General features: G+C 47.4%; 2 long non-coding RNA genes across 2 annotated transcripts in view; one reads left to right on the forward strand and one right to left on the reverse strand.

Moving 5' to 3' along the window:
• LOC141175772 (uncharacterized) overlaps positions 1-27,444 on the reverse strand; it is a 44,163-nt gene that overhangs the window by 12,824 nt on the left and 3,895 nt on the right. The gene's annotated exons all lie outside the window — the stretch shown is intronic.
• The window catches only part of LOC141175773 (uncharacterized), a 74,266-nt gene continuing 73,756 nt past the window's right edge, over positions 26,935-27,444 (forward strand). The window contains exon 1 of the long non-coding RNA XR_012253059.1: positions 26,935-27,104. This is a non-coding gene — a long non-coding RNA (uncharacterized lncRNA). The remainder of the gene's footprint in view (positions 27,105-27,444) is intronic.

Here is a 27,444-nt window from a genome sequence, read left to right on the forward strand (position 1 = left end):
GGTCCAGGCCGCCAGCGTAACCCCTACCTCCTGAAGATCCCTGCACCTCAGTAATCTAGTCCTGAGAAGGACCCCGATCACAACCAAAGGGAACAAGAAATAATATGCCCAAACACAGTATTTAGACGAACGAGACAGTACAAGGGAAAAACCAAAACCACCTTGCATACAAACAACTTCTCAACTACAACAGAGGGAAAACCAACGGGAAAGGAGATAAATGATAAAGCGAGGAAAGGGAAAAAACACTTCCAAATACACTTATCTCAGCAACTCCAAACACCACGATCCGCTCTGTCAGTCTGAATGAAATGCTTTCACCGACACCTCCCAAACAGACCAGCAGGTATATGAAGGAGTCTAACTACAGAAGTATTGATTGCAGCTGGGCGAGGCTGGACCTCATCTAGCCCAGAGAGAGAGAGAGAATTAACTCCCTCACTGCCGAGAAACACAAAGCACCAACAAGTCAGCTGCGAGAAGTCAGGCTGTGTACTCGTGACGATCTTCGTGGCAACACACCCGTGACACCTCCATCAGGTTGCAAATTGAATAAAAAAATTTTCTGCATCTAGCTCTGAAAAAATATTTGGGCTTCTAGCGGTGTGTGGGACTTGGTCTATTAGTCCATCTATACTGACCTCCATCAGGTTGCAAATTAAAAATAATTTTTTTCTGCATCTAGCTCTGAAAAAATATTTGGGCTTCTAGCAGTGTGTGGGACTTGGTCTATTAGTCCATCTATACTGACCTCCATCAGGTTGCAAATTAAAAATAATTTTTTTCTGCATCTAGCTCTTAAAAAATATTTGGGCTTCTAGCAGTGTGTGGGACTTGGTCTATTAGTCCATCTATACTGACCTCCATCAGGTTGCAAATTAAAAATAATTTTTTTCTTCATTTATCTCTGAAAAAATATTTGGGCTTCTAGCAGCGTGTGGGACTTGTTCTATTAGTCCATCTATACTGACCTCCATCAGGTTGCAAATTAAAAATAATTTTTTTCTGCATCTAGCTCTGAAAAAATATTTGGGCTTCTAGCAGTGTGTGGGACTTGGTCTATTAGTCCATCTATACTGACCTCCATCAGGTTGCAAATTAAAAAATAATTTTTTTCTGCATCTAGCTCTGAAAAAATATTTGGGCTTCTAGCAGTGTGTGGGACTTGGTCTATTAGTCCATCTATACTGACCTCCATCAGGTTGCAAATTAAAAATAATTTTTTTCTTCATTTATCTCTGAAAAAATATTTGGGCTTCTAGCAGTGTGTGGGACTTGTTCTATTAGTCCATCTATACTGACCTCCATCAGGTTGCAAATTAAAAATAATTTTTTTCTGCATCTAGCTCTGAAAAAATATTTGGGCTTCTAGCAGTGTGTGGGACTTGGTCTATTAGTCCATCTATACTGACCTCCATCAGGTTGCAAATTAAAAATAATTTTTTTCTGCATCTAGCTCTGAAAAAATATTTGGGCTTCTAGCAGTGTGTGGGACTTGGTCTATTAGTCCATCTATACTGACCTCCATCAGGTTGCAAATTGAATAAAAAAATTTTCTGCATCTAGCTCTGAAAAAATATTTGGGCTTCTAGCGGTGTGTGGGACTTGGTCTATTAGTCCATCTATACTGACCTCCATCAGGTTGCAAATTAAAAATAATTTTTTTCTGCATCTAGCTCTGAAAAAATATTTGGGCTTCTAGCAGTGTGTGGGACTTGGTCTATTAGTCCATCCATACTGACCTCCATCAGGTTGCAAATTAAAATTAATTTTTTTCTGCATCTAGCTCTGAAAAAATATTTGGGCTTCTAGCAGTGTGTGGGACTTGGTCTATTAGTCCATCTATACTGACCTCCATCAGGTTGCAAATTAAAAATAATTTTTTTCTTCATTTATCTCTGAAAAAATATTTGGGCTTCTAGCAGCGTGTGGGACTTGTTCTATTAGTCCATCTATACTGACCTCCATCAGGTTGCAAATTAAAAATAATTTTTTTCTGCATCTAGCTCTGAAAAAATATTTGGGCTTCTAGCAGTGTGTGGGACTTGGTCTGTTAGTCCATCTATACTGACCTCCATCAGGTTGCAAATTAAAAATAATTTTTTTCTGCATCTAGCTCTGAAAAAATATTTGGGCTTCTAGCGGTGTGTGGGACTTGGTCTATTAGTCCATCTATACTGACCTCCATCAGGTTGCAAATTAAAAATAATTTTTTTCTGCATCTAGCTCTGAAAAAATATTTGGGCTTCTAGCAGTGTGTGGGACTTGTTCTATTAGTCCATCTATACTGACCTCCATCAGGTTGCAAATTAAAAATAATTTTTTTCTTCATTTATCTCTGAAAAAATATTTGGGCTTCTAGCAGCGTGTGGGACTTGTTCTATTAGTCCATCTATACTGACCTCCATCAGGTTGCAAATTAAAAATAATTTTTTTCTGCATCTAGCTCTGAAAAAATATTTGGGCTTCTAGCAGTGTGTGGGACTTGGTCTGTTAGTCCATCTATACTGACCTCCATCAGGTTGCAAATTAAAAATAATTTTTTTCTGCATCTAGCTCTGAAAAAATATTTGGGCTTCTAGCGGTGTGTGGGACTTGGTCTATTAGTCCATCTATACTGACCTCCATCAGGTTGCAAATTAAAAATAATTTTTTTCTGCATCTAGCTCTGAAAAAATATTTGGGCTTCTAGCAGTGTGTGGGACTTGGTCTATTAGTCCATCTATACTGACCTCCATCAGGTTGCAAATTAAAAATAATTTTTTTCTGCATCTAGCCCAGCCAATAGTTTTGGTCTAATACCACAGTTTGGCCACTCAGCTCTGCTCGGTTACCATCCATTGTTTTTTTGTGCAAACAACTCCAGAGTTGTGAATTAGTTAACCACCAAAATGAGTGGAAAAAGGCCTGCTGCTGGTGGAAAGGGGAATAGGCGTGTTGGGAAGGGGAAAAAAGGTTGTGTCCGTGGGGTAGGTGCAGAAGAAAGACCATCTTCCAGCCAAACTAAAATGTCTACTTCTTTTAGCGGACAATGTGATAAGATCCCTTTCTTACGGCCACGCCAATCGCTACAAATTCCAGATGAGGCACAAAAACAGCAGGTGCTTCAACGGATATCAAGTGCTCCTTTAAGTGGGCTCTCCTCCACATCAACTTCAACATCACAAATACTCCAGTCCTCAAAGGTGTCACCCAAATCGCACTTGCTTCCTCACAGCTCCCAAATCTCCAGCTGCCCGTCTGAGTATGAGGTAGAACAGATGGTTGAGTCTGCAGAGCTGTTTACTCATACTATAGCCTGGGAATCAGAGGTCGACTCCAGCGCTTCTGTGAATCCAGACGAGGAAATGATCTGCACTGATGCCCAGAATCTTTATGAGTCGGATCCAGGACCAGACGCAGAAGGTTCTGACCATAATGTAGACCCTCATTCCCAAACTGTAACTCCTGTTGGTGGAGACAATGAGGAAGACGATGATAAGACTCAAATACCTGATTGGAGCGACAACTTTAGTTTTTTGTCAGGGCAGGAACAGGTTGGCTCTGAGGACGACGGGTGTGATAACGCACAGGGTGATGATGATGAGGTCGGAGATCCCACTTACTGTCAACCCACAGTCAGCCAAGAGATGAGGTCAGCAGAGGAGGTGGAGGAAGATGCTAGTGACGACGAGGTCAGGTTGCGCCTTCCTGGACAGAGACGTAGTACTGGAAGCACGTCAACAACTGCATCCTCAAACACAACTCTGCCTCTCACCACAAGTCGTGGTGGCTCTTCAGGTCGCATGGGTGCTAAGCCTTGCATAGCCTGGGCATTTTTTCAGATCGATAAAGATGACCCAACTCGTGTTATCTGTAACATTTGTCAGCAAAAGCTAAGTAGAGGCCAAAAAATACATAGTTTGAGTACTTCATGCATGAACCGGCACATGGACATGAAGCATAAGTTGCAGTGGGAAGCTCAGTGTGCTACAATGCGGCCTAGCCGGCCGGGCCAATCACCGTCTGCCATATCTTGTGCATCCGCGGCCTCTTCATCCTCTGTGACTGGGGGGACAGCAGTCACACCTGTTTTGGGGCGCAGACCTGCCACCTCTTTACCCGCAACAGCCAGCGTGATTGGCAGGTCATCATTTTCTTTGGAGGTGGTAACACCAGCTGGTGTTGAGCGCTGTCCGACATCGATAGCACCACCTTTGGATCAAGGCAACCTAACATGTCCGCCTGCATCTTCCTCACAGACCGGCAGTTTGCCGGGGACACCCTTATCAACCCCGTCTAAGCACAATAGCCAGCCCTCGGTCCCTCAGATGTGGACAAGTAAAAGACCATTTCCTCCTAGCCATGAGAAAGCTAAGAGGTTGAATTTCACCATCTGCAAGCTCTTGGCTACAGAAATGCTGCCTTTCCGCCTGGTGGACACAGAGGATTTTCGAGACCTTATGTCCGTCACAGTGCCCCAGTACCAGATGCCCAGTCGGCACTACTTCTCAAAGAAAGGTGTGCCTGCGCTCCACCAGCATGTCGCACACAACATCACCGCTTCTTTGAGAAACTCTGTGTGTGACAGGGTGCATTTCACCACAGACACTTGGACGAGTAGGCATGGACAGGGGCGTTACATGTCGCTGACTGGGCACTGGGTAACTATGGTGACAGCAGGACAAGGGGCTGCTGTCCAAGTCTTGCCGTCCCCACGAGTTGTGCGTCAATCCTCTTTATGTCAAAGTTCCTCCACTGCTTCTGCCTCCTCAACCTCCTCTCGGTCTTCCACCTGCACCCAAAGCCTGTCTGGTCATGCCACAAGCTTTCTAACTGCGCAGAAGGGATCCTGCACACCTCCTTACTATGCTGGCAGTAGGGCTCAACGTCATCAGGCGGTTTTTACATTGAAATGTCTGGGAAATGTGAGTCACACAGCTGAGGAGTTGTGGTCAGCTCTGGAGAACCAATTTCATGAATGGTTGTCTCCACTGGACCTGAAACCAGGGAAGGCCGTGTGCGACAATGCTGCAAACCTGGGTGCGGCCCTTCGCCGGGGCAATGTCACACACGTGCCTTGTATGGCTCACGTGTTGAACCTGGTTGTCCAGCAATTTTTAGCCCACTATCCCAGACTAGATGGCCTTCTGCAGAGGGCACGGTCGCTGTGTGCTCACTTCCGACGTTCGCATCCCGCAGCTCAGCGACTTACATCTCTACAGAAGTCGTTGGGCCTGCCACTTCACCGGCTAAAATGCGATGTGCCTACCCGGTGGAATTCAACTCTGCACATGTTGCAGCGACTGTGGCAGCACCGACAAGCCCTGGTGCAATACGTTCTGACGTATAGCCTGGGCCAACGAGATTCAGAGGTGGGGCAAATCATGCTGGAGGAGTGGTCTCAGATCAGGAACCTATGCACCCTTCTGCACAGTTTTGAAATGGCGACGAAGATGTTTAGTGCTGACGATGCCATTATCAGCATGACTATTCCGGTGATTTACATGCTGGAGCACATGTTAAACAGAATTCGGAGTCAGGTGGTGGCACAAGAGGAGGTGGAGGAAGTAGAGGAGGAGGAGTTGTATGCGGAAGGGCTAACATCTGCAAGGTCCAGACGGTCGGCAGCACCAAGGCGGCAGGCATGTGAGGGTGGGGGAGATGGTTTTACCAGGGCGCATGGTAGCAGCCAAACTAGTGAGGAAGGTGCAGGAGCCCAGGAAGAAGTGGAGGACGAACTGATGGAAGACTCATCAGATGAGGGAGACCTTGATCACATTTCTGTTGTGCGAGGTTGGGGGGAGAGGACAGAGGAAGGAAGCATGATTGTTACCTCGCCACCAACACAACAGGGACTTGGTGCTCCTGGATGCGCAACACACATGAGTGCCTTCTTGCTGCACTACCTGCAACATGACCCTCGAATTGTGAGAATTAGAAATAATCCTGACTACTGGGTTGCCACACTGTTAGATCCCCGGTACAAAAGTAAATTTGCAGAAATTATTCCTGCCATAGAAAGGGATGCACGCATGCAGGAGTATCAGCAGAGACTGTTGCAGAATCTTACATGTGCTTTTCCACAAAATACCAGTGGTGCACGTAGTGAATCTCACAGTTCCAACTTGCCAACCGTGGGACCGTCAAGTGTTCAGCACTCAAACCGTAACAGAACCACAGTATCTGCTGGTAACATCAATTTTGCGGAATCATTTCACCACTTTTTTAGCCCATCCTTTGCAAGGCCACAGGAGACAAGAAGTCTGACACATAGTCAACGCCTCGAGACGATGGTACAGGAGTATCTCCAAGTAAACAATGAAGCCACGACTGTGTCACTGGACCCTTGCTCTTTTTGGGCTTCCAATCTGAATAAATGGCCGGAGCTAGCCACTTACGCCTTGGAGATCTTGTCATGCCCCGCAGCCAGCGTTCTGTCTGAACGTGTGTTCAGCGCTGCTGGTGGTGTGCTGACAGATAAGCGCACGCGGCTCTCCACTGATAATGTAGACAGACTCACGTTCATAAAGATGAACAAATCATGGATCCAAAACGACTTTTCTACCCCTGTGTCATCCTGGGGAGAGTAAAAGCTTGATGATTGGTTAAAATCACCCTACCAACCATTTTAAGCTTTCAAATTACTAATCATGTTTATCTGTATCTTGACTGGAAAATAATTTGGGCTTTGTAGCAGTGTGCAGCACTGATCCTATTAGGCCATCTATAATAAGCTTCACCAGATTTAAAATTAAAAATAATGTTTAGCTGCATCTAGCCCGGAAAATAATTTTGGGGCTCCGAGATGCGCAAGACACATAAGTGCCTTCTTGCTGCACTACCTGCAGCATGACCCTCATATTGTCAGAATTCGAAGTAATCATGACTACTGGGTTGCCACACTCTTAGATCCCCCAAACTTTTCGATCAACCTTTTCATTTTAATAAAGACCAAAAAAATGGTCATTTTTGAAATTATAAGCATTAGCAGGTTGTTAGAAACTGAAATCAAACAGTTTTCAACTCAAAACTTTATTCTAGGTGATGTTACATTTTCACATAGGACCCCTTGTTCGAAAGGAGCTTCTGAACTCTCTCGTCCATTGAATTTGTCAGGTTTTGGATGGTTTCTGCTTCAATTGTTTTGCATGAGGACAGAATACCCTCCCAGAGCTGTTGCTTAGATGTGAACTGCCTCCCGCCATCATAGACACTCCTTTTAATGATGCTCCAAAGGTTCTGAATGGGGTAGAGGTCAGGGGAGCATGGGGGTCACACCATAAGTTTGTCCCCTTTTATGCCCATATCAGCCAGAGATGCAGATGTTTTATGTGCAGCATGAGATGGTGCATTATCATGCAGAAAAATGATCTTGCTGTGAAATACACGGTTCTTCTTCTTGAACCATGGCAGGAAGTGCTGTTTGAGAAAATCCACATACATTATGGAGTTCATCTTTAGCGCCTTCAGGGATCCTAAAGGGGCCGACAATCTCTCTCCCCATGATTCCAGCCCAAAACATTACTCCACCTCCTCCTTGTTGGCGCTGTAGCCGTGTTTGCGTGGGGTGTCCATCAACCAGCCATCCTCCACTCCATTCATCTGGACCATCGAGCGCTGCACGGCACTCATCCGTGAACAAAACAGTTTTGAAATCAGTCTTCATGTAATGTTTGGCCCACTGGAGCCGTTTCTGCTTGTGTGAAGTGGATAGAGGAGGTCGACAGGATGGCATATGCACAGCTGCAAACCTCTGAAGGACCCTGCATCTTGTTGTTCGGGGGACGTTGGAGGCACCAGCAGCTTCAAAAACTTGTCTGCTGCTATGACAAGGCTTTTTTGCCGCTGCTCTTTCAACCTGACGTAATTGCCTGTAGGAAAGAGTCCTCAATTTGCCCTTATCAGCACGCACACGTGTGTACTGTGAATCAGCTACATACTTCTTGATTGCCAAGACACTTCATCCTGATCATCGCACATTGTTGATTGTAGTCATGCCTTGACCTAAACACTCCACAATTTGTTGCTTCTCAGCAGCCGACACATCCTTTTTCTTTCCCATTTTGGCAGAAAATGTAGGCTGCTTAATAATGTGAGAGAGCCTTCTTAAGTAGTCTTGCCTTTCATTGGACACACCTGCCAAACTAATTAGCACAGGTGTCTGCAATTGCTTACAGTGATATAAAGAGCCCTGACACACATCACCATCAATGAGTTTAACTGACAAACAAACAAATTCTTCCCTTATCACTCCTAAACACTTTTTGCATAATAATTTGGAACGCAGTGTACATGTGCTTTTCCACAAAACACCAGCGGTTCACGTAGTGAATCTTACAGTTCTAAAATGCCAACCGTGGTCTGTATGGAGTTGTTCAATAAAGGGCCCAAAATTAAGATAACATAGATGGGAGAGGTCTCTATGAATAGGAATTCCTAAGTATTTGATACCCTGTGAGGGCCAGGCAAAGGGAAAGTTGGACTGGATGGAATCCTATATGGATTTGGGGAGGGAGACATCGAGGGCCTCAGACTTCGCTGCATTGATTTTAAAATTTTACCATGTAACAAAGTGATCTATTTCAGCCATAACAGCAGGGATGGATATATGTGATTGAGTGATATATACTAGGACATCATCAGCAAATAGAGAGCACTTGTACTCGGTGCCTCCCACCTCAATCCACCTAATATTGGGGTTATGGCGAATTGATGAGAGCAGGTGCTCCGTCACTAGGATGTATAAGAGAGGGGACAGAGGACATCCCTGCCTTGTCCCATTGGTGATTGTGAAAGGTGATGAAAATGTTCTGACGCACCCCCTGGGCCTTGGGACACCCGGAGCCGGACACTTTTTGGTGGATGCTGGTGGTTGTAGTCTTCGTGGCGGCGATCCGGTTCCGTGGCTCAGGGCGGTCAAACCAGTGGCGGAACTATTTATGTGGTTTTGATGTTTAAATGTCCGACTACGCCACCCGTGGATTGCGGTCAGAGTGAACCGCCGCTACAGGGCAGACCGCTAAGGCTGGTGTTGTGGGTGCAGCAGAGCGTAGCATAACTCCCCACGGGAGGAGTATAGCCTCAGGGCAGTGTATGCGGAGGATGGGGGTGATGGTGCAGGGCAGCAGCAGTAACGACACGGAGTCAGTGATGCAGTTCAGGGCCTTTACTCACAGTTCTTATTATCCAGACCACGTCTGCAGGTAACGGCTGCCCACGTCGTACTGTGCTCACCAGGTGAGGGGCTCAGACAACTCCCAGATAACTTTGGAGCGCTTCACAGGACCCCCTTTGTGTGTCCTTTGTCTGGCCTTTCTTACCAACACTTCTGTTCGGCTGCCTCGGGCCTCCTCTTGGTAAACTTGGCGCCAGTTTCCCTGACCCTATGTGGTGTCTTCCTAGCGGGTGGAGCAAGGGGCTGCGCCACATAAAATGTCAGAGCCTCCGGTTTCTAGCTGAGGGTCGTTTCCTGCCTCCACTAGTTCGGGGACCGGTCTCCCCCTTTGGCCTGACCCCTCCACGCAGGTGGATTCGGGCGTGCGGTGGCGACTCGCCCGTCCGCACCCCTGGGATCCCTTCATTCCTCGTTCCTGGAGCCTTCTCCGCTCCTCTTCCTTCCTTCTCCCTCTTGCAGGCCTGGGCCTCTGTTACTAGGCCCGCCTCCGGAGCAGAGCTCATGCAGAGCCCCTGCTCCCTGCCACTTCTGCTCAGACTTCTCTGCACTGAACTAAGATGGTGCCCACCTTTTATACTCCCTTCTCAATGCACCCAGGAACTGCTTCCTCCCTGCTCCTGCACTGCAGGGTTCCCCTTCCTCAGTGTTCCCTCCCCCCACTCCAGCCAGGGACAGGGACTGTCGTGCCCATCTCAGGGGCATATTGGTCGCCCTGCCCCACGGCAATGTGGTGTAATGCATGCAGGTGTCGGGTCCTGATCCACACTCCATCCTTATCTGAGAGTGAGATATCACACCTCTGGGTGAGGTGCAATACGTCTGTAGCAACCGAGCCCTCGGTGCTACAGTTCCATTTATCTTCAGCCTAGGTGACGTATTGTGATACAGGGCCGTGATTTTGGCTATAAAAGGGTCCCCTAGACCCCTACCCCAAGCTTTTTAAGAGAATCATATATGGCGTGCCAGGAGACTCTATGGAATGCTTTCTCAGCATCCAACGAGAGTATCTACTTACAAATTTTTAACTGCATCTAGCCCAGGAAATACTTTGTGCCTAGTAGCAGTGTCTGCTAGTCAGCGGATTATCCCGGCTGTTAAGCAAGCTACACCACCTGTAGTTTGGACACTTAATTTTTTCAAAGGAAATGCTTCGGGACCACGGGATACTTAGTGAAGAGCATCAGGAGGCACCCCAAGGCATAGGGGCTGGGACTGGCACTAGGATGCCTTGCGGTGGACAGCCGAGCTCGATCCTTATAAAAGCTTTTTAACTGCAGCAGCTTTAGTGGACGCTACTGGAGCTGGAATTACGCGGCTGCTGGCATGAGACTTGCCCTCCAATAGATCCTTGTAAATGGATTTAAAGTGTATTCATTCAAATTAGAGGGACAATTTAAATTAAAAAGCTTAGAGCTGCCTCCACCACAGGGGGGCTCTCTCGACCCACCAGCGGACAGGCACCAGTATTGGGAGAGGGGGGCTGGCCGTCAGGGTTCACCGCGGCTCTGGCACAAACCCGGCGACACGGAGGTGGCACGGGCAGGAGCGGACTGGCCGTCTCGGCTTCTCACTTTTTGGATTTTAGAAGGGCATGACATGCCTATATCTGTGTCTCCCCCTCCTTTTACTCCTCCACCTCTTTTCTTTTCGCATGACTATATGTACTTGTCACTTTTCCATGTGTTAGTTGTGTCTTCTGAGCAGTTTGTCAGCTTTTGGACACCTTTGAAGGTGTTTTCTATGTGTTTCTATGTGTTTTTGTTTGCCTGCCATTGGTTTTAACGGTGTTCGAAGGTGTTCGACGAACAGTTCGACGAACAGTTCGGCGAACACACGGGTGTTCGACGAACCGAACCGAACTCGAACACTACGGGGGTGGCTCAACACTAGTCTTAAGATCAGCTCAGCACTAGACAATCAGAATTAAAATACTGTAAAGTGTGTGGGTGCATCAGGTTGCAGTTCGCTGTCAGTGACTGTAGTGTGCAAGTGACGCGCCCCCTGGGCCATATTCTTTAGGGGAATACCCGGAGCCGGATCAGATGGGGGTTGTAGTCTCCGAGTGGCTGTGACCCGGTCCGTGCCCAGGGTGTCAAGCTCAGAGTATGTGGCAGTCCTACAGATGTTACAAAGTTCGTTATGTCGACTACGCCACCCGTTGGATTGCGGTCACTACGGCCGCCGCTGCAGCAGGGTCCGCTGAGGCTGATGGTGTTGGTGCAGCTTTAGATAGTATAACCCCCAACGGGAGGGGTATGGCCTCAGGGGGTCAGGTGCAGAGGATGGGGGTTGTGGTGGTGCAGCGTAGATGATAATTAAAGACAGAGTCGGGTTGTGCAGTTCAGGGTGTTTACTTACTGCAGATATTCCGGTCACTCCGGCCTTGAGTGACCACCCGAGCCGTGCTGCGTCCACCAGGTCCTGGATTCAGCCAACCCCCAAGCAAGTCCGGAGCGTGTCCCTGAGCCCTCCTTCTTGTCCTTTCTTCTGGCCGTCCCCACCAGGGATCCACCTAGGTCCAGCTCCCTCGGGCCTTCTGTTGGGAGACCCTTGGCCTTGGGTTCCCTGACCCTACACGTGGTTTGCCTTCAGGGTGGATGTGGTGGGTGGCCGTGGCAGATCCTGCCCACGGCCTCCGGTCTCTGGCTGAGGTATGCTTTAGCCCCCACCAGTTTGGGATCCGGTACCCTGTTGCCAACTCTTCACCCTACGGTTGTACTTGGGTTCTCAGAGTTCCTTCTGTCTCCCCCTCTGGGTCTTTCTTGCTCTCCTCTCTCACTCTCTCTGGGGCTGCTCTGCTCCTCTTCCTCTGACTTCTCTGCAAAGACTGGCTGACTGACTGACCCTGATCTTAGATGGTGCCCACCTTAAATACTCCCTCTATGTGTGAGCTCAGGTGACCAGCACCCAATGAGCTCCTAACTTTACCCAGGCTGCTCCCCCTATCTGCCCCTACACTACTGGGATGTACCACCCCCCTCCCACTCCAGCCAGGAACAGACTCGGTCGTACCTGCACATTTCTAAGTGGGAGTACCGTTGGTCTGTTCCTCGGAAATGGGATGTGTGTAGTGCATGCAGCTTTCTGAGCTCAGTTCCACACTCCATCCTTACCCGGGAGTGGAATACCACACCTCTGGGTTGAGGTGCAATACCCCTGTAGCAGCCGAATCCTCAGGGTGCTACACAAGGGTGGAAGAAGTGATGGCGGTTTATGCTGGATGAAGAAGAAAAGTCAAGAAGTCAGTGTTACACTTACACTGTATACTACATGCAGAGTGTTAGGCGTCGGGCTGGTTCTGGATTCAAAATATGTCCAGGACCTTCTGTGGTTTCCCATTTCAGTCCAGCCAGGGCTGATGCTGCTCAGCATCATCATCAGCCTCAACGCCTAGCTGGTCCACGAGACATACAGATTGTCTCCCATGTATTGGCACCTAGCAAGGTTAAGCATAGGTTGCAGAGGGAGACAGGGTGCTTGGAGTTTAAGTCCAGGATTCGCCGTACTGAGCATGTCCGTGACCTAGCGGATCGTGATTGGTGGTTTGGCACTCACCTGACCCGGTGACCTGGCACCGCCTGATTGGTCCACGGGTAACGTCACCAATGGCGCGTCGGTGGGCAGGGCTTAGTCTTTAAAATGCCCGCCCACAAGTGATGCTGTTGTGTGGACAACTCTGCTCCACGTGCTCCCTAGCTGTTCTCTCCGTGACCTGCCGATGCCAGAGTTCGCTCGGCTAATTAGCACAGGTCGCTTAGGCAGGTTAGCTCCATAGAGGAAGGTTAGCTCCATAGAGGCAGGTAGCTTCGTTTAGCAGCCTGGCTCAGCCAAAGGGGTCACCTATCACCCTGAGCAGCCTGCAGACGTCCTGTGCACGGCTAACGCCTGTCAGCCACGTGGAGTTGAACCCTTCAGTCCGGTAGCACGCCGGCTGGGGGCTCGTGTACCCGTTGGCGTAGTCACACACGCATCTTAGCGCCGCCACTGTAGTCCCTGTGCTGTAACAGGACTACACTTTGCCACCTGGCTTCCTCACTTTCTATCCTGTGACATCCCCACCCTCATCATGGGCGACTTTAACATCCCCATCGATGACCCCCTCTCCCAATCTGCCTCTCATCTACTTTCTCTAACTTCTTCATTCCGTCTCTCACAGTTTACGAATTCTCCTACCCATGAAGACGGGAACACTCTGGACCTGGTTTTTTCCAGTCTCTGCTTGCTGGATGACTTTACCAACTTCCCTCTCCCGCTCTCGGACCACAACCTTCTCTCCTTCTCTGTTAAGAATTGTCTCCTCACCCGGGACACCCCCACTTACCACACTTATAGGAATACACATACCATTAATACCCAGCAGCTTATGGACAATCTCCACACATCTTTAGCCCCCATCTCCTCCTTCTCCTGTCCAGACTTGGCATTGTCACACTACAACAATACACTGAAGAGCGCCCTAGATGAAGCAGCTCCTTCTACTCGCAGAAAGATCCGACACAGACAACGGCAGCCCTGGCACACGATGCAAACACGCTTTCTTCAACGTTGCTCGAGGTGTGCTGAGCGTCAGTGGAGAAAATCTCTTTTAGCAGAGGACTTCATCCACTATAAATTCATGCTCAAAACCTATAACTCTGCCCTTCATCTGGCCAAACAATCCTACTTCACCACCCTCATCACTTCAATGTCCAACAACCCAAAACGACTTTTCGAAACTTTAAACTCCCTCCTGAAACCTAAAGCACAGGCCCCCACCACCAACCTCAGCAGTGAGGATCTGGCCACTTATTTCTTGGAAAAAATCAACCACATCCATTAGGACATCTCAGCCCAATCTCCTCAGTGCCTGGATCCTCTTCCCTACTGCACTTCAAGCTCACTAGCCATCTTTGAGCCTGTCACAGAAGAAGAGGTTACCCAGCTCCTCGCTTCTTCTCGGCCTACAACCTGCAACAGTGACCCCATTCCTTCACATCTCCTGCAGTCCCTCTCACCGGTGGTCACCACTCACCTGACTAAAACATTTAACCTCTCTCTTTCGTCAGGTATCTTTCCCTCCTCATTTAAACATGCCATCATAACCCCTTTACTTAAAAAGCCATCCCTGGACCAGAACTGCACTGCTAACTATAGACCTGTATCTAATCTTCCCTTCATCTCTAAACTCCTGGAACGCTTGGTCCACTCCCGTCTAATCCGCTATCTCTCAGATAACTCTCTCCTCGACCCTCTACAATCTGGTTTCCGCTCCTTACACTCCACTGAAACTGCCCTCACTAAAGTCTCTAACGATCTACTAACAGCCAAATCCAAAGGTCACTGCTCCCTGCTGATTCTCCTGGATCTCTCTGCAGCATTTGACACTGTGGATCACCAGCTCCTCCTCACTATGCTCCGCTCTATAGGCCTCAAGGAAACCGTTCTCTCCTGGTTCTCCTCCTACCTCTCTGACCGCTCCTTCACTGTATCTTTTGCCGGCTCCTCTTCCCCTCCTCATCCCCTTACTATCGGGGCTCCTCAGGGCTCAGTCCTAGGCCCCCTCCTCTTCTCTCTATACACTGCCCCTATTGGACAAACAATCAGCAGATTTGGGTTCCAGTATCATCTCTATGCTGACGACACCCAACTATACACTTCTTCCCCTGACATCACCCCTACCCTAATACAAAACACCAAGGATTGTTTATCTGCTGTGTCTAGCATCATGTCCTCCCTCTATCTCAAATTGAATCTCTCCAAAACTGAACTTCTTGTGTTTCCCCCCTCTAGTAACCTAACTCTACCTAATATCGAAATTACCTTGGAGGGGTCAACCATAACTCCCAAGCAGCACGCCCGCTGCCTTGGGGTCATATTCGACACTAACCTTTCCTTTACTCCCTATATCCGATCACTCACTCGCTCTTGTCACCTGCATCTTAAAAACATCTCCAGAATCCGACCTTTTCTCACTTTGGAAACTGCTAAAACTCTTACTGTCGCTCTTATTCACTCTCGTCTGGACTACTGCAACTCTCTTCTGATCGGTCTCCCTCTTACCAAAATTTCCCCTCTCCAATCTGTCCTGAATGCGGCAGCCAGGGTCGTATTTATGTCCAGCCGCTTCACCGATGCCTCCACCTTGTGCCAGTCATTACACTGGTTACCCATTCACTACAGGGTCCAATATAAACTCATTGCTCTCACCCACAAAGCTCTCTACAGTTCTGCACCACCTTATATCTCCTCTCTCATCTCAGTCTATCGTCCTACACGTGCCCTCCGTTCCACAAATGACCTAAGGCTAACATCCCCCATAATCCGAACCTCACACCTCCGTCTCCAAGACTTCTCTCGTGCTGCACCAGTTCTCTGGAATGCTCTACCCCAGACGATCCGATTGATGCCTAGCCCCGATGTCTTCAAGCGCACTTTAAAAACCCATCTCTTTAAACAAGCCTACCACCTCAACTACTCAGTAAACTAACTTTCCCCTGTTCCCTCCTAAATACTATTCAGAATCTGCACCCTACTGTTCATCTGTTTCTACACCCTCCATGCACTCGATAACTGCACTCGGTAATTGAGTATTGCACTTTAACATACAGGCTGATGACCGGATCATACAGCTTTATATGATAATCCCGACTTATTATAATTGCCAGACCTGAAATAACAAGCACTTTCCACCTATTGTGTCCCCCCATTTCCATGTAGATTGTAAGCTTGCGAGCAGGGACCTCACTCCTGATGTAACTGTTAAACTGTCTCACCTTGTATTGAATTTATTGTTTGTACATGTCCCCGCTTAATTGTAAAGTGCTGCGGAATATGTTGGCGCTATATAAATAAAAAAAATTATTATTATTATTATAGTTTTTCTCTGCCTATCTCTCGTGTAGCTAACGGAGATAGTGCAAATTGCTATACCTGTACCAGTGTGCAGAAACACGGAAGGGTTTTACATTTAAGTTGGTTGCTTCCCTTTCCACCCAGAAGGTGTTCAGCAGCAGTCCACCAGGCGGCATCGCGGACCCCGGGGTCGGTTGCGTTCCATTATATTAAAGTTGTCTGCAACCGCCCTCCGAACACAGAGCTCCTATGTATAATGTCACTGGTGATCACTGTATTATCTATATACTATATGTAGAGCGCCTGTGTATAATGGCACTCATGGTAATATTAGTATTATAGTATTCGGTTACTATGTGGTGGTGATATATGGTCTGGTCATGGTGTGGTGCCATTTTTTCCTTGTATAGGTGCATCTCACAAAATTAGAATATCATCAAAAAGTTCATTTATTTCAGTTTTTCCATACAAAAAGTGAAACTCATATATTATATAGAGTCATTACAAACAGAGTGATCTATTTCAAGTGTTTATTTCTGTTAATGTTTTCAAATATTTTTATTGATTTATATTATAATAAGGAATATAGGAGGAAAAAAATGCGAAGATAGGGGGGAAGGAGTATATGGGGAAACAATACAGGAAGCAGTATACATAAGTTGGATCAATCAGCATAAGAAACATTTTTGAAACAATCTGATTATACAATTAACATTAAATCAGTTTAATCAATGGACTTGTTTATTCTTAGTTTTGGAGTAAACTTATTAATCCATAAGTTCCTTCTTAACAAATATCTCTTAGTTTGTTTATCCCTTATTGCAAAATTATATTCAAACGTGTTGTGTATCAAAATTCTATGTATTATTTCTGTTATATTGGGAGGTTTAGGACCTTTCCATTTAATTGCTATCAGATATTTAATTGTTAGGAGTATATGACAATCTATTAGTGATGAGCGAGCACTAAAATGCTCGGGTGCTCGATGCTCGGGTCGAGCACATTGGAATACTCGGGTGCTCGACCCGAGCAACGAACCCAATGTAAGTCTATGGGAAACTCGAGCATTTTTCAGGCGGCTCCCCCCGGCGGTCTGCAGAAGGCCTAAAAATTTCCCAAATTGATGGAAACAGTGCTCAAATGACATGGGGACAGCATGGGGAAGACCCCTGGAAGCAGGTCACTTCTGTCAACAGCGTTGTCAGAGTATTACGCCACTTTTACGGACTCACAATAAAACATACCAAAACAAAACCAAAATGGATTTTCCTAGGAAATATATTAAGGAACATCCTTTCCAGGGTAATGACTTGTAAATAAAGCAAAATACCAAAAACAAAAATGCTCCTCCACACCTTGGGCTTTGTTCACATGTAGCATTTTTGATGCGTTTTTTCACTGTTGCATTGCTTTCAACCATGACTAATGCATTCACTAGGAAATGTCATTTTAACATTTTACAACCTTATCTGGCCATGAGTTGTGTGAGATATCATCAGACACATTGTGTTTCATTTATGAAGGAGGGACTCTGAAAGTCACAAAGCCTATTTTTATAGGGCCATCAGGCGGCCTTTACTATTCTTAAAGGACCAGCAGTCGGCCCTCACTTTTCTTAAAGAGCCATCAGCTGGCTATGTTTTATTGTTCCCATTACTAAAGAGTGGGTCTCCAATACTGTTATTGCGTATGCAGTGAGTGCCAGGGCTGCCCAAAATTTGAAAATTTGGATGCACCCCAATATCCCTTTGAAGAGACTTAGAGCCTGAAAACAATATTCCCATTATTAGGAAGTAGGTCTCCAATTGTGTTTGCCTATTAAGTGAATGCAACTGTTGCCAAAAAATTGGAGGCACTTCAATGCCCCTTGGAAGAGACATGGAGGTCAGAGGGCCTCCTCAAAACAATGTTCCCATTATTAAGAAGTGGGTCTCACATAGTGTTGGCCTATGCAGTGAATGCAAGGGTTGCCCAAAATTTGGAGGCACTTCAATGCCCCTTGGAAGAGACGTTGAGGAGGGCCTCATAAAAAAATGTTCCCATTAGAAAGGAGCAGGCCTCCTATACTTGTAATGCCCATGCACTAAGTGTATAGGCTGACAAATATTTACCCCTAGGGGGTATACATGAACAAACTGTATAAAAAAATTTTTTTACGGGCATCATAAACACCCTTTAAAAAAATTATGTGGGTGTTGCATCATGGACCACGGTCATCCTGGTGATATGGTGGTGGAGGATGAGGAGAAGGAGGAGGACAAGAGCAAATAGCCCAAATCAGGAAGCGTATACCCATGTCTGGGTGTGAAACGGTGCATGGGAATACACCTCCTAAGAAAAGACACTGGATTTGAGTTTATGTTACGCTGCTATCATTCGGTGGTGTTGAGAAATCTTGCCCAGTCAAGCCCTTGTTCCAGGCCTAGAGTCAGCCTGTCAGCATTTTCAGTTGACAGGCGGATGTGCTTATCAGTTATAATTCCACCAGCGGCACTAAACACCCGCTCTGATAAAACGCTGTTGGCAAGGCAGGCCAGGACCTCCAAGGCATAGAGAGTCATTTCATTCCATGTATCCAGCTTGGATACCCAATAATTATAAGGCACAGAGGAATCACGGAGGACGTTGGTACGGTCGGCAAGGTACTCCCTCATTATCTTCCCAAACTTTGCACTCCTTGTGAGAGTACCCGTGCCTCAGGGCCTGTGCGATGGGAGGGGCTGAGAAAACTCTCCCAGAACTTTGACAGTGTTCCCCTGCCTCTGCTAAATTGAAGTTGTGTCTCTCTCGCCTGTACTCCTTGGTTGTCCAACGAAGTGTGCCCTCTGCCGCCACTGTTTTCAGATGAGAATTTTCTTAATAGTTCCGCAACAAGGGCCTTCTGGTACAGCCCCATTTTTGTAGACCTGTCCGCCTCATTAATAAGAGATATAAAGTTCTCCTTGTAGCGTGGGTCTAGAAGTGTCACCAACCAGTAATGACTGTCACCCAAAATTTTGAGAACGCGAGGGTCATGGGAAAGGCAGCGTAACATAAACTCAGCCATGCGTGCCAGACAACTAACAGGCAAGACTTCCGTGTCCTCACCAAGAGGATGACTGACCATGCTCTCCTCCTCCTCCTCTGTGTCCTCTGGCCATCCATGCTGAACAGACGGTATGACAACTGTGCAGGTAGTACCATCTATAGTGCAGGAAACTAGCTCCTGTCCTTTCTCCTCCTCCTCCTCTTCCTCATTATTACCCAATCCACGTTGGAATGAGATGAGGCTGGGCTCTGTGTAATCACCCTGTATGGTTCCTTGCTCCATCTCATCGGGTTCCGCCTGCAATGCATCCTCTTTGATTGTAAGCAGAGAGCGTTTCAGAAGACAGAGAAGCGGGATGGTGATGCTAATTATGGCGTAATCGCCGCTCACCATCTTGGTGGAGTCCTCAAAGTTTTGGAGGATGGTACATATGTCTGACGTCCATGTCCACTCCTGAGGTCTTATGTGTGGAGTCTGAATTGAATACCGACGGCCTTGTTGATGCTGGTACTCAACAACTCCCCTCTTCTGCTCACAAATCCTTCCCAACATCTGCAGTGTAGAGTTCCAACGCGTGGGGACATCACACACCAGTCTGTGAGCCGGAAGCAGCAAACACTGCTGAAACACGGCAAGGGCGGTGGAAGCTGTAGGTGACTTTCTAAAATGGGCACACAGTCGGCGTATTTTAACAAGCAGATCCGGCAGCTCCGGCAAGGATTTGAGAAACTGCTGAACCACGAGGTTAAGCACATGAGCCAGGCATGGTACGTGTGTGAGCTCGCCTCGCCTCGCCTCAGAGCTGCCGCCAGCTTCCGGTCATTGTCATACATGACCATGCCTGGCTGTAGGTTCAGCGGTGTGAGCCATAGATCTGCCTTCTCTTTCAGAGCTGTCCACAACTCTTCAGCATTGTGCGGGTTGTCACCTAAGCATATTCGCTTCAGCACAGCCTGTTGCCGCTTGGCCGAGGCAGTGCTGCAGTGCTTCCAGCTTGTGACTGATGTGGTCATTTCGGAGTTGAAGGCTGAAGAGGAGAAGGAAGCTGAGGAGGATGAGGTGCAGGAGCTGTAGACCGTGGGGGCAACCCTGATTGACCTAGGGCCCGCAATCCTTGGCGTCGGGAGGACGTGTTCCGTACAAAGGACCGACTGGGTCTCGGCTTCCACTATGATAACCCAGTGTGCCATAAGCGAGATGTACCGTCCCTGCCCACAAGCACTTGTCCACGTGTTCATGGTTAGGTGGACTTTCCCAGAAACTGCGTTGTTGAGGGCACGGCTAATGTTTTGGGACACGTGCTTGTGTAATGCGGGGATGGCACACTGGGAGAAATAGTGGGGGCTGGGCACCGAGTACCGAGGAACGGCTGCCGCCATCAGGTTGCGGAATGCTTCTGTCTCCACAAGCCTAAAAGTCAACATTTCGAGTGCAAGCAGATGTGAAATGTGAGAATTTAGTAGTGTGGCCTGTGGGGCGTTGGCTACATACTTGCACTTGCGTTCCAAGGACTGGGGTATGGACAACTGAACGCTGCGCTGGGACAAGGACATGGACGTGCTTCCTGATGCCGCTACTTGAGAGTGTGCAACGACAGGTGCAGGGCAGGAGGCATCTTCGCATGCACCATGGACAGGGGATTGGCTTGCATGCACAACAGCGGAAGAAGCAATGGTGCCACCCGCAGACACTGTTCCTGGACTCCGGGGTTCGGCCCACAAAGTCGGGTGCTTTGCTGCCATGTGCCTGATCATGCTGGTGGTGGGCAGGCTGGTTTTGCCAACCCTGCTGATGCTGGCCTGGCAGGTGGTGCAAATGGCCTTTTTGGGGTTATCGGCAGAGTCTTTAAAAAACAACGAGACTCGGGAAGACCTAACAGTTGTACTGGCAACTTCCTTCGTGTTGGTGTTACGGGGAACGGTTGCCTGCCTTCTGTCTGTGGCCACCACACTGCTTCTTCGTGCCTGTTGTGGTGCTCTGCCTCCCTCCCCCTTTGTGCTGCTATTCTCGCTTTGCATGTCCTCCTGCCAGGTTGGGTCAGTTACTATATCATCCACCACCTCGTCTTCCACTTCGCACCCTGGTCCTCCTCCACACTTTCTAGCAATTGAGTCTCATCATCGTCCATCTCTTGTAACACTTTCCCACCGTCGCATTCGTGTGACCGAGGCTGCTCAAATATTTGGGCATCGCTACATGCGATCTCCTCTTGCCTCGCTTCAAGTGGACCGGGCGAGAGGCCCGAATCTATAAATGGAAAAGTGAACAGCTCTTCAGAGTGTCCAAGTGTGGGATCAATTGTCTCCGGGTACTCGGTATGGTGGGAGGAAGGAGGAACAGGGTGAGGAATATGCTGTCCAGACTCACGGCTACTGAGACTTGACCGTGTGGAAGACAGGGTGGTGGTGGCTAAGTGACTGGAAGCATTATCCGCTATCCAACCAACAACCTTTTGACACAGCTCTGTGTTCAATAGTGGTGTGCTGCGGTCCCCTAGGAATTGTGACAGGAAGGTCGGTCGAGAATATGTGGGTGTTTGTTGTGGCACAATTTCAGCTTGCCCTCAGCCTTGTCCTCGGCCTCTGCATGCACCATCACCATCACGTCCAGTTCCCCGTCCCTTGTCACGTGTCTTGCCCATTTTAAATGGAGGACCGTATCTTCCACGCTAACTACAAATGACTGAGTTTGGAGGGAACTTATATGTGATCCGTGTGACGGAGAAAACAGTTTTAAATACCTGGCCTGTAGGTAACTAGTTTGACCAGCAAACTGGTGTCAATAGCTTCACTGACACACTGAAGGAAATTTTTAATGGAGGCCAGAAATGGCAGTATTTTCTGACAACGTATATGTGATCCGTGTGACGGAGAAAGCAGAGTTTTAAATAGCTGGATTTCTAGCGCTGTAATATGGAAAGGACCTGGCTGTATTCTGCAGAGCCGCAAAGCAAATGGTGCCGAAAAACGGTGTTCTCTGGATTGCTTTTTAAGCAAATAATGAGGATTAAGATCCAAAAAAAGTATTCCTGGCCCCTGAGACCTGGGCCTTTGTATAGAAATATCTAACAGCAGCAGAAGGCAGAATTGGAATGGAGCCTCTTGTACTATATGCACTGCAGTCTGCTATATACACTGCCTGCCTATATACACTGCCTGCCTGATATCTCTGCAGATGGATTAGTTCTCAGAAGGACTGTTTGTTAAGATGGATATGTGTAATGTACGGTTTTTCTCCCTACACTACCTAATACACAAGCAAATCTCTCCCTGACGCAGCAGCACCTCTCCCTACACTGTCTGATCCGGAGTGACTGTGACGAGCATGGCGGCGCCAGGTCTGATATAGACCTGATGACGCTGTGCAGCCAGCCAATCACAGTAATGCCACAACCAACATGGCTGTGGCATTACAATGAGTGGCAGGCAATCCCTGCATGTTGATTGGCTCTGTAAAGAGCTCCAAACATGCAGGGAGGGGACCGGAGCATCGGCCCGAGCATCTCGCAAGTACTCGGCGAGCTCCAAGCATCGGGCGAGTACCGAGTACTTGCGAGTATGCTCGCTCATCACTACAAACTATGTGTCAGAGTTTGCTTGGTAGATCCTCTATACCTATTGAAAATAAAACTAACTGGGGAGTAAGTGGGATAAAAACATGCGTTAATTTAAAGAAGAGATCTTGTACAGTACAGACCAAAAGTTTGGACACACCTTCTCATTTAATGATTTCTGTATTTTCATGAATATGAAAATTGTACATTCACACTGAAGACATCAAAACTATGAATTAACACATGTGGAATTATATACTTAACAAAAAAGTGTGAAACAACTGAGAATATGTCTTATATTCTAGGTTCTTCAAAGTAGCCACCTTTTGCTTTGATGACTGCTTTGCACACTCTTGGCATTCTCTTGATGAGTTTCAAGAGGTAGTCACCGGAAATGGTCTTCCAACAATCTTGAAGGAGTTCCCAGAGATGCTTAGCACTTGTTGGCCCTTTTGCCTTCACTCTGCGGTCCAGCTCACTCCAAACCATCTCGATTGGGTTCAGGTCTGGTGACTGTGGAGGCCAGGTCATCTGGCGTAGCCCCCTATCACTCTCCTTCTTGGTCAAATAGCCCTTACACAGCCTGGAGGTGTGTTTGGGGTCATTGTCCTGTTGAAAAATAAATGATGGTCCAACTAAACGCAAACCGGATTGAATAGCATGCCGCTGCAAGATGCTGTGGTAGCCATGCTGGTTCAGTCTGCCTTCAATTTTGAATAAATCCCCAACAGTCTCACCAGCAAAGCACCCCCACACCATCACACCTCCTCCTCCATGCTTCACGGTGGGAACCAGGCATGTAGAGTCCATCCGTTCACCTTTTCTGCGTCGCATAAAGACACGGTGGTTGGAACCAGAGATCTCAAATTTGGACTGATCAGACCAAAGCACAGATTTCCACTGGTCTAATGTCCATTCCTTGTGTTCTTTAGCCCAAACAAGTATCTTCTGCTTGTTGCCTGTCCTTAACAGTGATTTCCTTGCAGCTATTTTACCATGAAGGCCTGCTGCACAAAGTCTCCTCTTAACAGTTGTTGAAGAGATGTGTCTGCTGCTAGAACTCTGTGTGGCATTGACCTGGTCTCTAATCTGAGCTGCTGTTAACCTGCGATTTCTGAGGCTGGTGACTCGGATAAACTTATCCTCAGAAGCAGAGGTGACTCTTGGTCTTCCTTTCCTGGGGCGGTCCTCATGTGAGCCAGTTTCTTTGTAGCGCTTGATGGTTTTTGCAACTGCCCTTGGGGACACTTTCAAAGTTTCCCCAACTTTTCACACTGACTGATCTTAATTTCTTAAAGTAATGATGGCCACTCGTTTTTCTTTACTTAGCTGCTTTTTTCTTGCCATAATACAAATTCTAACAGTCTATTCAGTAGGACTATCAGCTGTGTATCCACCAGACACTGCACAACACAACTGATGGTCCCAACCCCATTTATAAGGCAAGAAATCCCACTTATTAAACCTGACAGGGTACACCTGTGAAGTGAACACCATTTCCGGTGACTACCTCTAGAAGCTCATCAAGAGAATGCCAAGAGTGTGCAAAGCAGTCATCAAAGCAAAAGGTGGCTACTGTGAAGAACCTAGAATATAAGACATATTTTCAGTTGTTTCACACTTTTTTGTTAAGTATATAATTCCACATGTGGTAATTCATAGTTTTGATGCCTTCGGTGTGAATGTACAATTTTCATAGTCAAGAAAATACAGAAAAATCTTTAAATGAGGTGTGTCCAAACTTTTGGTCTTGTACTGTATATATTGCTCAAAAGTTTGAATGAGCTGAACAAGATTATAATGATCCTTACTTTGACCTTACATCTGAAAAAAACAAAAAAACATTGAAACAGTAAAGAAACATCCAGTAAAGAATAAGTAAACCGCCTCCCCACATTTCCGGAGGATCCTGTTGAAATAAAAGTCGGGTTCAACTCCATTGGGGACGAGAGTCCTGGTAAACCAACATCAGAGCCTTGTGTTGGAGTTGGAGAAATTTTTAATCAACACTCCTAAAGGAGATTTGTAATCCACAACGAAATGGATTGAGATAGATCGAGTTAGATCATGTAGTCCCTATATTCAAATCATCCAGTATTTTTAGTCCTCCTTCTGGACTCATAATGAGAGAACTTGTCCCTTGATGCATGAGCAGGATTTTGGTGGGGAATCCCCAACGGTAGGATCTGTTCTTTTGTCTAAGAATTGGCCTCATTTTCCTGAAGGATTTTCTTTTCTTTAATGTCTCTTTGGAGAGATCTGGGTACACTTTGAGAGTTTGATATGGAGCTGGAAGAGTTTTGTTTTTTTTTTCAAAAAATTCATTAGATCTTTTGTTTGAAAGAAATAGATCTTTAGTATCACGCCCCTTGGTATATCAGCCGGCAGAAACGTCGGTTTTGGCAAGCGATGTGCACGATCGATGGTAAGGTCCAGGTCAGTAAGCGATGGAATTGCTTTTTTAAATATATTCTTTATGTGAGATTGTAGATCCTCATTCTGGACAGTTTCTGCCTCGGATTTTCACGTTTTTGCGCCAGTTGCGGTCTTTTAAGTCGTCTATCTTTGCTTTCAGAGTTTGGATATCATATTTCATGTACTTTTGGTCCTTTGAGATTATTTTTGTGGTTTTAGCAAGGTCTGAAACTTCCGCTTCAGTACATTCTACCCTATAAACTAAAGATTCAAGTGAAGACTTTGTTTCGTCGAATTTTGTTTAAAATCCGCAATAATTGAGCCCCTAAACGCAGTTAATATGTCTCTGAAGACGTCTTGAGTTATAGGTTGGTTAGTAGTGTGAAAACTTAATAATGGGTCAGGTGTTGGTTCCAAACCTTTATTATCTCGCCTCGGTCTCTGTTTATCCGGACTAGCGTTGGTTGAGGAATCAGTAGTCGAGTCTGAGTCAAAGGTTAAAGCTGTGGTTCCTCTGCCTTGTTGTTTGCTTTTTTGTTTAGGAATAACAACAGGAATAGGCCCAAAAGAATCCTCCTACATCTCTGATCGTTGTGACTTATCTATTTGGCTCATGTGAGTCGCTATTTTTGTTTCACTATTTTCACCTAATGTCAGGTTTTTCTTATAAACTAAAGGAATTTTACTAGGGGGAGTTAAGCCTGCCTGGAGCAGTTCCTTGTTGGCCAATTTATCTCTCTGTTTTTGAGAAGCCATCCTGAGGTAGTATATTCTCCAAACTTTAAAATCTTAAATGTATATGTCAGACACTAATATCTGTGAGTTCAGTTGTATCTACTGTATATGAGACTAGGAAATTAAGGATGTGAATATATTTGACCCAGTTTAAATGACTGTTGCTATTTCCTCTTAACACGCTGCAGATTCCCTGTCGCCAATAGAAATTCTGTGCTTTGTATAAGTTCTGACAAAAGTTTAGTTTATGATGCAGCTAAGTCCAGTATACTCCAATAATATCCTTTAGCATGATTAGGGCCGCCATCAGGGCATTACTGCCCTTACTACTGTTTGGGGCCCGGTGACCAGAAGCTAAAGGGGGGCGCCCGGCCAGCCTGGCCGGCGGGCCCGCTGCCAGCCAGCCCGGGCCCTCCCTCTCTCAGCTTCTACTCACCGGGCCCCCGGTACGCACACAGTTCTAAGCATTACATGCGGCATGAGGTATGCCCCCCCTCCGCACCCAGCGGCCAGAAATGTGCGCTATACCTTTAAACCGCCAACGGGTGCGGGGTGCATCATGGTCCTGATGCAGTGACGCTACCAGTCATGTGATATGCACGCACGCTGACTTTCATTTCAGAGCACGGCAGCGTGCGTGCAACACGTGCACGGACGTCGCTGCATCTAGTGGAGTGGGGCCCAGGGATCAGGAGGCGGGACAGCCGGCGGAATCACCGGCGGCATCAGGCAGCGTTTTTAGTGATGAGGCTGCCTGCGGCTGTGCGGGGGCTGTGAGGGTCCTGTGAGCGCCCTGGGTGAGGGGTCTGTGAGGGCCCTGTGTGAGGGGTCTGTGAGGGCCCTGTGTGAGGGGGCTATGAGGGCCCTGGGTGAGGGGTCTGTGAGGGCCCTGTGTGAGGGCCCTGTGTGAGGAGGCTGTGAGGGGGCTGTGGGAGGAGGCTGTGAGGGGGCTGTGAGGGCCATGTGCAGGGGCTGTGGGACCCCTGTGAGGGGTCTGTGAGGGCCCTGGGTGAGGGGTCTGTGAGGGCCCTGGGTGAGAGCCCTGTGAGAGCCCTGTGTGAGGGCCCTATGTGAGGGCCCTGTGTGAGGAGGCTGTGAGGGGGCTGTGGGAGCCCTGTGAGGGGGCTGTGGGGGCCCTGTGAGGGGTCTGTGAGGGCCCTGGGTGAGGGGTCTGTGAGGGCCCTGTGTGAGGGGTCTGTGAGGGCCCTGTGTGAGGGCCCTGTGTGAGGGCCCTGTGTGAGGGCCCTGTGTGAGGAGGCTGTGAAGGGGCTATGGGAGCCCTGTGAGGGGGCTGTGGGAGCCCTGTGAGGGGGCTGTAAGGTCCTGTGGACAAGGACAATCAAGAACAGTCGACGACTGCGTGTCAAGAAGGTGCCAACCAGAAGGTATGAACCTAAATGGATGACAAATAGGGTGCCCCTCCACTTTTTTTTTTTACTCTTGACTACTATATTTTTTGTTACATTATCACAGTTTGAGTTATGTTTTGGGGTGTATTTATATTCTAGAATTTATTGATTTTGAACCCCTTCCTTCTTCCCAGAGCCATGACTTTTTTATTTTTCGGTCAATATGGCCATGTGAGGGCTTATTTTTTGCGGGAAAAGTACTTTTGAACGACACCATTGGTTTTACCATATCGTGTACTGGAAAACGAGAAAAAAATTCCAAGTGCGGTGAAATTGCAAAAAAAAAGTGCAAGTTCACAGCTGTATCTTTGCTTTT

The sequence above is a fragment of the Phyllobates terribilis genome, unplaced genomic scaffold (genome assembly GCF_046119375.1).
Source record: "Phyllobates terribilis strain yellow unplaced genomic scaffold, ASM4611937v1 Scaffold_14__1_contigs__length_39327217, whole genome shotgun sequence".
NCBI lineage: Eukaryota > Metazoa > Chordata > Amphibia > Anura > Dendrobatidae > Phyllobates > Phyllobates terribilis.